Source organism: Pongo pygmaeus, chromosome Y (genome assembly GCF_028885625.2).
Source record: "Pongo pygmaeus isolate AG05252 chromosome Y, NHGRI_mPonPyg2-v2.0_pri, whole genome shotgun sequence".
NCBI classification, from domain to species: domain Eukaryota; kingdom Metazoa; phylum Chordata; class Mammalia; order Primates; family Hominidae; genus Pongo; species Pongo pygmaeus.
Window position 1 is genome coordinate 13,216,647 of NC_072397.2, and position 12,936 is coordinate 13,229,582.

Below are 12,936 nucleotides of genomic sequence, written 5' to 3' on the forward strand. Positions count from 1 at the left end.
ACTCATAATGTATAAACTCCTTGAGTGATACAGAGAGTTTCATGAGAGGGACCAGCAAAGAATTCAGCTTGGGACTCTTGATTATACACCTGGGTGAAAGCAAATGTTGTCAGCATCCCACATGTTCAAAGCCCAATGTTAAGGTCCTGAATCTAACAAGTGAATACAGTACAAATTTGGAATTGTGACCTTCATATGTGGATCTGGCCACTGGTGGGATGGTGACTCATTTCTGGATCCAACTCATAGGCATAATAATGTGCCTCACTCCTGAACCCAGCCTACGGAAGACATGTTGACTATTATACCTGGGTTTAGGGCAGTATGTATGATTGTGAACCCATTTGAGCATGTAGACTTCAGAGTGGTTTGAAACTCTCATGCATGCTGCATAAAGCCTTTGAATGTTTTAGAGGGTAAAAAATGGCCCAGGAACACATGAGATTGTGACTCTCATATACACACCCATCTCACAGTTAATGGTGTCACCCTCAAAGACAAAAAGATTTGGTATATTAGTAGGTCTAGTACTGAGGTTTTGAGACTTTTTGGCTTAAATTCCTTCATGTGTATATTGTGGCATCTTGCTAGATTAGATTCATAACAAAGTGACTCTTCTACCTGGACCCTTCCAACAGGGGATATTATCAGGTATCTCTGGGCTTATAAGGTAGGTGATTTGTCTCTCCTGCCTGTGTCCTGCCCCCAGAGGACATTGTAAGATACTGTATAGCCTAACATCTAGGTAATATGACTCTCCTCTCCTGCCTGGGTCCTACAACCCAAAGAAATATTGACATATCACTAATTACAAAACCTAGGGGATGTGACTTTCTTTTATATTATATATTTTGCCAAGAAAGGGGATTATTACATATTTTAGAACCCAGCACCTAGGTGCAGTGACTCTCTTCTTTTTTATTTTTTGAGACAGAATCAAGTACTGTCACCTGGGCTGTAGTGCAGTGGTGCCATCTGGGTATAATGCAACTTCTGACTTCTGGGTTTAAACAATTTTTCTTCCTCAATATCTTGAGTAGCTGGGATTACAGGTGCCTGCCACCATGCCCAGAATTTTTTTGTATTTTCTGTAGAGAGGTGGTATCACTATTTTGGCCAAGCTGGTCTCAAACACCTGACTTCATAATACATGGGCATCAGTCTTGGAAATGCTGGGATTACAGGCATGAGCTACCATGTTCTGTGGATTTTCCTCTGTTTATTGCCCCCTGTCTGTAGTGGGCTTCATGACATACAACTTAAGTATGTAGCCAGGTGATATGACTCTTCTGACTAGGCCCATCCTACAAACGGGATTATACTGTATCACTGGCTCAGCATCCAGATAATGTGGCTATCCTGCATTGTCATTGCTTATGGTTGAAATTGTGAAATATATCTGAGTTAAGCATACATGTGCAATAATATCAGACCTGGACCCAGTCAATAGAGGTATTTTTACTCTCATAGTTAGTCTCATCACCATGGGTAAAGTCCTGGGTTTGTCACTTGTATAAACTTCACAAAGGATTATAACACTCAGGTGTATTATATAGTCTTAATAGTACAAAGCATGTCATAACAGAAAACAGTAACCAGGTGTGAATGCAAATCTTTTTTTTTTTATTTATTTTTTAAAAAAACTTTTTTTTTTAGAGCAGATTTAAGTTTACAGAATAATTAAGCAGAAGAGTTTCCCTGTACCCCTGGTACAGAATAATTAACCAGAGAGTTTCCCTGTACCCCTTGTTCCCACACATGTCTGACCTACTCCACTGTGAACATGACATACTACAGTGATACGTTTGCTAAAATCAGTGAACCTAAGTTAACAAATCATTATTACCCGAAGTTGAGAGTTTAGGGTTCATTCTTGCTGTTGTTCCTTCTATAGATTTTGACAATACATAATGGTATGTATCCACCATTGTGTATCAGCAATATGCAAATCTTGTATGCACATCTAGTTGACATGTTTTTCATTCTAACATATGAACAGGGTCTAGGATTGTACTAAATCTCACACATAAAATTCAGTCAAAAGTTGAAATAATTACTCTCATAGATGAATGTGATTCACAGGTAGTTTGGTAACATTGGAAGTATGATTGAGTACACCTGTGATGCTGTGACTCCCCTACTGGAACACAATCTTCAAGTGGGATTGGGGATCTTATACATGGATCTAGTCCATTGTTGAGATTGTGACTCTTCTACTTTGACTCAACTCATAGGAAGAATTGGCTCACATACATGAAACCAAGACTTGTGTGGGATGTGAGACTTATTTCTGAAGCTTACTGAGAGTGTGATTGAGAGAGGTCATTTTGCCCAGCACATAAATCATTTCATCATCATTTCTAGGCCAGACCACAAATAAAATTGAGCCATATGTGGAATAAGCACCTAACCAGTATATAACACCTTCATTGTCTCTGCCTTCAAAAAGCAATTATATGTATCACTTGGACCATCACCCAGGTGGTGTGAATTATCTGCCTGAAACCTGCCTACAAACAGAATTGTATCTTATATCTAGGTGCATCATGTAAGTGATGTGACTTTCTTCTACTGCTTCTGTCCTGCACTTACAGTGCCTTGTGACACAACTGGATACTGCACCCAGGTGAAGTTTGTGTTCTGCCAACAGAAAGCCTTATAACATATTACCTAGCTCAACACCTAGGTGATGTTTCTTCACTTTTCCCTGGGCCCTGAAAACAGGTAGATTGTGACATATTGCTGAGCCATACACCAATGTGAGTTCACTCTCTAGCCTTGGTACTGCAAATAAGGGCCATTTTGCCATATGTCTAGGCCAATTGCCTAGGTGAAGCGAATCTCCTCCCTTGCCAAAGTCCTGCCCAAGAGAAGATTTTGATACATCACTGAAATCAACATACAGTTGATGTGACTCTTCCACCAGGGTCCTGTCCACAAGGTGGATTGTGGCATCTCCCTGGACCCACACTCAGGTAGGTAATTTCACTTTTTTGCCCTCTCTCTGGCCAAAGATGATATTGTGCTATATATCTGCGATCATAACAAATCCTAATAACAACTCATATGTCTGGAGTCAGGACATGTGCAGGATGGTGAATCTTATTCTTAAACCTTTTCATGAGTGTAATTGTGACATATAACTTTGCCCAACTCCAGAGTAATTTAATAATTCTGACAAGGTATAGCCCACAAATGAGATTTTTGACAAACACCTAGGACAAACACCATGATGATTTGACTGTGCTATCTTAACAATATTCTCAGGGGGATTGTAACATATTCTTGGACCCATAATTTAGGTTACTTGACTCTCCTTTTCTGCCTGTGTCCTGCTTCCCTTGGTAATTGTAGCATTTGTAAACACCGCAATCAAATAATACTACTCTCTTGCCTGGGCCCTGTCAAGAGGAGGTATTGTGACATATTTTGGGGCCCATGATTTAGATGACATGACTCTCCTCTCTTGCCTGGAATCTGCCCAGAAGAATATTGTGCCACAGAGATGGATCTAGTAAACAAGTTATGTAACATTTCTGACAGGACCCTACCTACAAAGAGAATATTGGCATATTTCTTATCCAACATTTAGGTGATGTAACTCTCCTGCCTGCTTCATAACCACAGAGCAAATTGTAACATATACCTAGGCACAGCTCACAGAAAGGAAATTGACTCTCATATGTGAAGTCAGAAAATAGAGGATATTTTACTCTTATAATGAGGTTTAGGGACATATGTGATATCCTGGATCACCTTCTTGTGCAAAGGTCACACAAGATTATAAAATTCAGACACAATTTTTAAAGTCTTTGGGTTATACAGACAGAGTCAAAGAAAGGCTCAATACATAGCTGATATTGTGTCTTGTATGCACACGCAGGTGGCACTAAGGACTGTCATCCTCCCACATGGCTGAGGCCAAGTGTCACACAGGAAAACAGGACAGGTGTGGTATTGTAAATATCATCTGTGGAATTTTCTGAACAGCTTGATTGTGATTCAAATCTTTGCCAATCGCCTGTGTAATTTGACTCTCCATATTTGTTCCAGACCATATATAGGATTGAAAATCTATCTAGGCCAAATTTGAGGTAATCTGACTTTCCTGCCTAGGCCTTTCTCTTAGTAAAGATGTGACATATCACTGGATCTAGCACATAGGTGACATTACATTCTTGCCTGCACCATGCAAATCAAAATTATTGTGATATATTTCTGTGTCCACTTTATAGGTCATGTAACTCTCCTCTCTGGAATGGGCCCTGCACAAAGAAAGAATAATGACATATTTCCAGGCAAGGCAGACAGGTGAGGGCACTCTTTAGACAAAGACACGGCCATAAAATGGATTGTGACATATCTCTGGGCCTATCACCTAGGTTACGTGGCTCTCCTGCTTGGGCCCTGCCAACCTTGAGTGTGATATATTTCTAGGCCAGGCACACAGGTGATGGTACTCTTTTGCCAGGGCTATGCTTTATAGAGGACATTGTGACATTTCTTTAGGCCTATTACCTAGGTGAAGAGACTCCCTCTTTGGGCTCTACCCACTTGAAGCATTGTGTCATTAGCAGGGTACCTGCACCTAGGTGATGTAACTCTCTTTGCTGGGTGCTTTCCTAAGAGAGCCTTGTGGTGTATCTCAGGACCCAGCACCCAAGTGATGTGGCTCTTTTGCGTGGTTTCTGCCCAAAAGTTGTATTGCTACTTATTCCTAGGGAAGCACCTAGGTGATATAACTCTCCTCATCTGCCTGGGCACTGCCTACTTGGGATATTGGGACGTATATATGAGCCCATGACCTAAGTGATGTGACTCTCTTTTTCTGCCTGCACCTTCACAATAGTATTCTGGCACATTGCTGAGTCCAGAACTCAAGATATATGAGTCTCCTCTCTTTCATTTACGATACCCACAAATAAGGAATTTTGACCTATTTCTGGGCTTAGCAGCCTTATTATGTTACTCTTCTGCCTGGGTTCAGCCTAAAGAGGAAATTAAATTAAATTTAAATTGCATATTCTGGGCACAACACCCTTATGATGTGACTCCTGTGATTGCCAGAGCTACCGAAGGTATTTTGACATATCTTGGGTCCATTATACAGGTGTTTTGTCTCTCATAAATTGGTTGAGCTTTTTCCACAGGTGGGATGCTGTCATATTGCTTGGTCCAGCACCTTGTTAATGTGACCCATTTTCCTATACCCTGCCTGGAGAAGGCATTGTAACATATTGCCTGGCACAGCAACTAAGTGATATTAACCTCCTACCTACTTTTTTGTCCACATATGGGATTATGACATATAGAAGACTTAAGTTCACAGGTATAATAATCAAACTTATATTGGGATTCAGCCAATAGGAGATATTTTGCCTATCATTGTTACACTTATGTTAATAGGTAATGTCCTCGGTCACATGTGTGTACAAACCTCACAGAAGCTTAAAACACTAACTTATATTGTATAAACTCTTTGGTGGTAGAGAGTTTCATAACAGGGCCCAATAAAAAGTTCAGATTGGGACTATTGGTTACACACCCAGGTGAAATTCAAAGTTGTCACCATCCCACATTTACAATACCCAGTGTTGAGGTTTTGAGTCTAACAAGGGAATACAGCACAAAGTTGGAATTATGACATTTATACGTGCATCTGGCCACAGATGGGTTGTTGACTCATTTCTGGATCCAGTCCACAGGAAAAATGGTCTTCTCCCTTAACCCTGCCTATAGGAGAGATGTTGACTATCAAACCAGGATTTAGGTCAATATGTAAGATTGTGAGTCCTTACTAGCACATAGGCCTCAGAGAGGTATGCAACACTCATGCAGGTTTTAAAAAGCCCTCAGTTGTTGTAGACAGTGTCATACCTTTGCCCAGCACACATGTGAGATTGTGAGTCTAATATACATGCTCAGCTAAAAGGTAAAGATGTCACTTTCAAAGGCAAAGAGATAGTGTCATATCACTGTGCCTCATACTCAGGTCTTTAGACTTTTTGACTGATATTCTTTTCCATGGTTGCCTTATTACATATCGCTGCGTCAGACAGAATCATAATAATGTGACTCTTCTACCTGGGCCCTGTAAATCCAATATATTATCACATATATCTGGCCCTATCAGCTAGGTGATGTGTCTCTCCAGCCTGTTCCTTGCCTCCAGAGTATATTTTGAAATATTTATGAAACTGGAATCTAGGTAATATAACTCCCCTTTTCCCTGGGTCCTGCTTATGGAAGGATTTTTCACCTACAATTTAATGCAAAACCTAGGTAGTATATCTCTCCTCTCTATTGAAGAGTTTGTATCTTTGCTGCATTCTGTTTCCTTATGTTGGTGCTCTATTGTTATACAACTACCAGAGTGCTGTGATTACTGCAAGTTTGTTTTGTGTTTGGAAATGGTTAAATGTAATGCTTCCAATATATTTCTTCTTTTTAAAACTTGGCAGGACTTTCATAGTCCCTTGAGATTTTACGTAATTTCGTGTAAACATGTACTGTTGGCCAGCCAAGGTGGCTTATGCCTATAATCTCAGCACCTTGGTAGGCTGAGGAGAGTGCATGTTGAGGTCAGGAGATGGAGACCATTCTGGCCAACATGGTGAAACGTCAACTCTCCTAAATACAAAAAAAACAGCTGGGTGTGGTGGTGTCCAACTTTAGTCCCAGTTACTGGGGAAACTGAGACCAGGGAGTCACTTGAACCTGGGATGTGGAGGATGCAGTGAGCCCAGATTACACCACTGCACTCCAGCTTAGTGACAGAGCCATTCTCAGTCTCAAAAAAAGAAAAAAAAAAGTGTTGTTTAATTTATTATTATTATTATTTTTAGATTTTCTTGTTACTGATTTCTAGTTTCATTCCAATTGGGCTATACATAGTTGTTTGTAGAATTTCAATTAAAAATTGTTAAGGCTTTTTTGTGGAGTCACAGGTCGCCTATATACAAACAATGTTTTATGAGCTATTGAAAAGAATATGTATTCTGTTATCTGGATACATTTGTTAGGTATAATTATTGAATAGTAAATTCCAGTTTTTTGTTCCATTATTGATATTCTGTTTTTATTTATTACCAAAAGTTGGATATTGATGTATATTTCCATTGTTATATAGCTGTTTATTTTTGCTTCAATTCTGTCAATGTCTGCTTTATGTGTTTGGCAAAACTGTCATACATTTATAGGTTCTCAGTGAATGAACCCTCTTACTATAATTAAATGTCCTAATTTACCCTTGTGAATTTTGATTTATCTCTTGTGAATTTTGACTTAAAGGAAATTATATGAAATATGACAGTTTTCAAGTTAATAAATTGCTGTCTCTTCTCCAATCGTTTGGTTAACTTTTGGATGGAAAGTATGTTTCTTTCTGCCATTTTCAGTCTATTTTTAATTAGATCTGAAATGAGTCTCTTGAAGACATGAGATACTTAGATCTTGATATAAATCATGATATAGTTAGATTTATTTTTCATTTTGAAGAATACTTTTGCTGAATATAGTATTTTTGGTTAGACATTTTTATCAGTGTTGTAACTATGTCATTCTACTCCCTTTTTGGCTGAAAGAATTATGTTCATAAATATATCGTGCAGAAGCATGCATACAAATAACACATCTCTTCTTCCCTCATTATAGATTCTCTACTTGTCTGTGAGTTTCAAAATATTACTTATGTTTTGTCTTGTTAGAAATCGTGCAGAAGTATGCATACAAATAACACATCTCTTCTTCCCTCATTATAGATTCTCTACTTGTCTGTGAGTTACAAAATATTACTTATGTTTTGTCTTGTTAGAAATCTTTGTGTTAATCTTAGTTGAAATTTGCTAAGCTTCTTGATTTTTTTTACTATTTTTCTAACATTGAAGTGCATAATAATCATTTTTTGTACTTCTACTCCATGATTTTTATTTACTTCTATGATTTTATCTTTTTATTGTATTTATTTTTATTATTTCATTTTGCTTTGTTTATTTCCATTTTACTCATTGAACATCAATGAAATGGTAATTTTGGGTCTTTATGGTGATTCATTTTTTCTTTTAAATAAATAGATCTAGACTTTAATTAAAATTGTCTCAGGTAATTTTTACATCTCCATTTTTACAATTGATCTCTGGATATTCATTTTTATCTTTAATTGAGTCATATTATCTTGCTGTTATGTATACGTTATAATCTTAGGTTACAAAGTGTATAATAAAAAGCCACATGTTAGATCTTTATTAAGTAGATTTTGTCCGGAAGAATATAATATTATTTATTTAGGCTAGACATTCTTGGAGTCTCTCAGGCCTGTAGTATAGGTGTTTTCACCAGGCTTGTGTGTGTTTTTAGTTAGAAAATTTTCTCTCATTTTTATTATTATTATTATTATTTTTAATTTCTGGGTTTTTTTTTTCTTTTTGAGCTGGAGTTTTGCTTTTTTTCCACACACTGGAGTGCAATGGCATGACCTTGACTCACTGCAAACTCCACCTCTTGGGTTCAAGCCATTCTCCTGCCTCAGCCTCCCAAGTAGCTGGGATTACATGTGCCTGCCACTGTGCCCAGCTAATTTTTGTATTTTTATTAGAGACAGGGTTTCACAGTGTTTACCAGGCTGTTCTCGAATTTCTGACCTTAAGTAATCCACCTGTCTCTGCCTCCAAAACTGGTGAAATTACAGGCATGAGTCAATGCTCCTGGCCATTCCCAATGTTTCTTTTTGAGATCCTGTAGTCTGTTCCTGTAGTCATAATCAGTCTATGATACTGAAGTCTATCTTTTCTTGTAACAACCATTTAACTTTGGTCTCGGCTATTCAAAACCATCAAAACATACCACCTTTACTGCCAACACTGTCATGAAATATAGAAAATAGGTCTCAAAAAGCGGGATGCATGGACACAGGTACCACTATTTTATGTTTGGAGGGAAAATTAAAAAGTTGGGGATCTATATTTAAAGTCATTTTACATTTAAGGAAATACTACCAAAGTGTGGGTAATTGAAAGGTGCAGAAAAGTTGTTATAATGGCCTTCAACAATGTTTGTCAACTACCCACCGCAAAACAGGCCAATGTAATAAATGGGGCAAAGCTTTTTTGATGTGTTCAAACTTCACTGGACACAAGAAAAATTTTAGCAGTTAGAAATGCTACATGTATGAAGAATATGGCAAAGACTGTAGATTGTTCTCAGATTTTACAATACACAAGATAACTCATACTGCAGAGAAATTATAAAAATGTGAAGAATGTGGCAAAGCCTTTAAAAAGTTCTCAAACATTACTGAACATAAGAGAGTGTATACTGGAAAGAAACCCTACAAATGTGGAGAATGTGCTAAAACCTTTACCTGTTTCTCAACCCTTATCAAACACAAGAGAAATCATACTGGAGACAGACTAAGAATGTGAAGAATTTGGCAAAGACTTTAAGTGCTTCTCAGACCTTACTAATCATAAGATAATTCATGCTTGAGAGAAACAGTACAAATGTAAAGAATGTAACAAATCTTATAGGTGGTTCTCAGAACTTGCTAAACCTAAGAGAATTTACACTGGAGAGAAACCCTACAAATCTGAAGAATCTAACAAACCTATAGGTAGTAGTGAGACCTTACTAAGCATACGATAATTCATACTGAAGAGAAGCCCTACAAATATAATGCATGTGGAAACCTCTTATGTGGTTCTCAGCTCTTAGAAAACATAAGATAATTCATACTGGTGAGAAGCCTTACATCTGTGAAGAATGTCACAAAACATTTTCCCACTCATCAAACCTTGTTAACCAGAAGATAATTCATATGAAACGGAGACATTACACATGTGAAGAATGTGGCAAAACCTTTAAGTGCTTCTCAGACTTTAAAAATCATAAGATAATGCACACTGGAGAGAAAACCTACAGATGTGAAGAATGTGGAAAAACATTGAGCTCATTCTCATATTTCATTAGACATAAGAGAATTCACACTAGAGAGAAACTACACAAGTGTAAAAAATGTTGAAAAGCATTTAACAAGTTATAATATTGTGTTCAACATCACAGACTTAATAGTGAACACATGCAGTATAAGGTAATGACTGGTGAAGAACTTAACATCTTCTTAACATTTAACTTAACATCTTGGAGAGTCTCTAAGAACTGGATTTATAATCTGGGTGTTTTGTGTTGGATGCGCATATAGCATTTTACTATTGTGTAATGTCTTTCTTTCTCATTTTTTAAAATCTATATTGATTTAAAATCTGTTTTGCCAGAAATTAGGATTGCATCCTCTGCTTTTTTTCTGTTGTCTATTTGCTTGGTAGATTTTTCTTTTTCCCTATATTTTGAACTTATTTGAGATGGGTGTCTCGATTAGAGCATACAATTATATCTTAATTCTTTATTTAGCTTGTCATCCCAGATTGCAAAGGAATAGGTACATATGAAGCTACATTCCTACTTCAGGGATTTGTGGAAAAAAACAGTGTTTTACTTTATTTTAAAAGATGTAACATCTATGAAATCTCTGTTGTCACATACTTGTGATATTAAAAATATTGTAAAAAATCACTGAATTTTGAAGTATGAAGGGACCTCCAATATCATATACTCCAAATTCCTCAACTGGTGGTTCACCAAGCTCAGAAAAAGATGCAGAGAATTCCTCCTGCTTTCTGAGGAAAACCCAAAGGCCATGTCAGAGAACTAGCCATTATGCCTCTTTCTTTCTGTCAGGCTCTTTTCTGATTTTAAGGAAAAATTAAACACCAACCTTCCTAAGAAACCAAACTTCTTTACAGGCAGAAGTTTCTTCCAACCTGTTACCTGAGAATTTCAAAATCATACCTCCTGTCTGGCAAACAAGACCGCCAGCTTCCCAAAGCAAGGACTATACTGAGATAGGTATAGACACCCACACACACAGAGACACACAAGGACATGCACACACATGGACACACACATACACAGACATGCACGTGTTTCTCATAGCTGAAAACATGCAAGGCAGTCCAGGCATTAATTTGAGCACCTATGAGACATGCAAAATAAAAGGGCCTCTGAGCCCGAGAAACTAATGGTGTAGCTGAGGAATTAAGATTTTTTTAATCATGAAATTTAACCATTGTAACATATAATACTTTAAATAACATGTTAACTATTGAACAAAGGTTATTATGAGAGCAAGGAATTCAAAATCTTCAATATATAAACAACTTCAAAAATCAGTAAGCAAAATTCATGCATGCCAATAGAAAATGTTGAAGACAAAAAAAAATTCCAGCCATTTATTTTTAAAGATACAAATGATTAGTAATCAGATTTAAAAAAAAATAAAGTTCAACCTTGCTAGTCTGCAGAGAAATGTCACCCTGGAAGGAAAAGACTCAGGGAAACAGAGATTTCTATGGCCTACCGAAGGTGGATTAATCTCTAGCACCTCTAGTTGAATCTTTAACTTTTCTGGAGGACATCTCAGAAAAAGTGCACATCTTCCTCTGCATAATACCTCTTCTTGGGACATAATAAGTATTCAACAAACCTCAAGTAAATGAATGAAAGCATACTGCTATGGTTGCTAAAATCATTGGTATTGTACTAATAGCTTACTAACTGATATACCTGTATGCAAAATTAGCAGCCCCCACTCCTTCCATTCCTGTATGCTCTTCCCACCAAGAGGGGAAGTCTATTTCACATCCCATTGAATCTGGGCTGGCTTTGTGACTTTCCTTCACCAATGGAATAGAATGGTGGCTGAAGTGACACTGTTCTATTTCCTGGCCTAAGTCTAAAATCATGGCACTTTGCACTTTTACCCTCTTAGGATCCAGCTCAGGCCAGAGTACTGAAAGGCTATATATTCAGTTGAGAAAGAGAGAGAGAGAGAGAGACCATGTGGAGGAGCACCAAGAGGCTGCAATCAATAGTCAGCATCAGTCGTGTGCAGGAAGACACCGTGAGCCTTCCATTCAAGCTCCCAGCTGATGCAGCCATGTGAGTGACCCCAGCTGACACCACATGAAGCAGAAGAAGGGCTAACCCACAGCATCATGAGTAATAAGGCATTATTTTAAGGCATTATTTTAAGCCACCAACTTCAGAGTAGTTTGTGACACAGCAAAAGATAACTGAAACAATATTTATCAAGTTCTTTCTAGACAGTGAGTATCTAATACAAGTCAATACACAGTAATTACACTACAGAAAAAGGGAGAGAGCATAAAAAGGAAGGTCACTCTGATGGAAGAGGAGATGGTTAGTAGGGGGTTGGATGCAAAGGCCAGATGTGGGGGAAAGCGAGTGGCAGGACTAAGGTCAATATTTATCTTGTCAGTGTGGAAAAGAATGTGATACCAGCAGTGTTTAATCTAAATAGTGTGTGAGAGATGCACAAAACAAGAAGGGGGCTGAGGGTTTGGGGTTGAAAAATAATATGATCGCAGTCTACTCTAGAGCTAAAGGCCAAGCCTGGGAGCCAGTGGGAGGAATGAAACAGAGGGATGAATAGAGAGATGCTGGAAAGAAGAATCAAGTGGATATGATGACACTGGAAATGAGGGATGGGAGAATAAACCACAGCACCTTGGTCTTTCAATTTTGAGGAACAAAGAGCCCAAAGTCAACACCTCACTTATGCAGAGGCCCCTTGGCTAACAAAGTCAGCCATCTAGATGCAGCCCCATGCTTCTCGACTGCTCCAGCGCCATCCATGACATTCTACACAGGCCCTACACACAGGACATGGCCCCAGCTGCCTCCGCTGCCTGCCACTCGTCCCCATCTCTACTCAATCCAGACACTTGACTCCATGATCCTTAAACATGCCAAGCACATTCTTGCCCCAGAAGAAGTCTTCTGTAAGAGAGTGGGGCAGGTCCTGAGCCTTGGGGAATGCCAGAGTTAAGGGGAAACAGAGAAAAGCCCTTAAAGAGGAGTGGC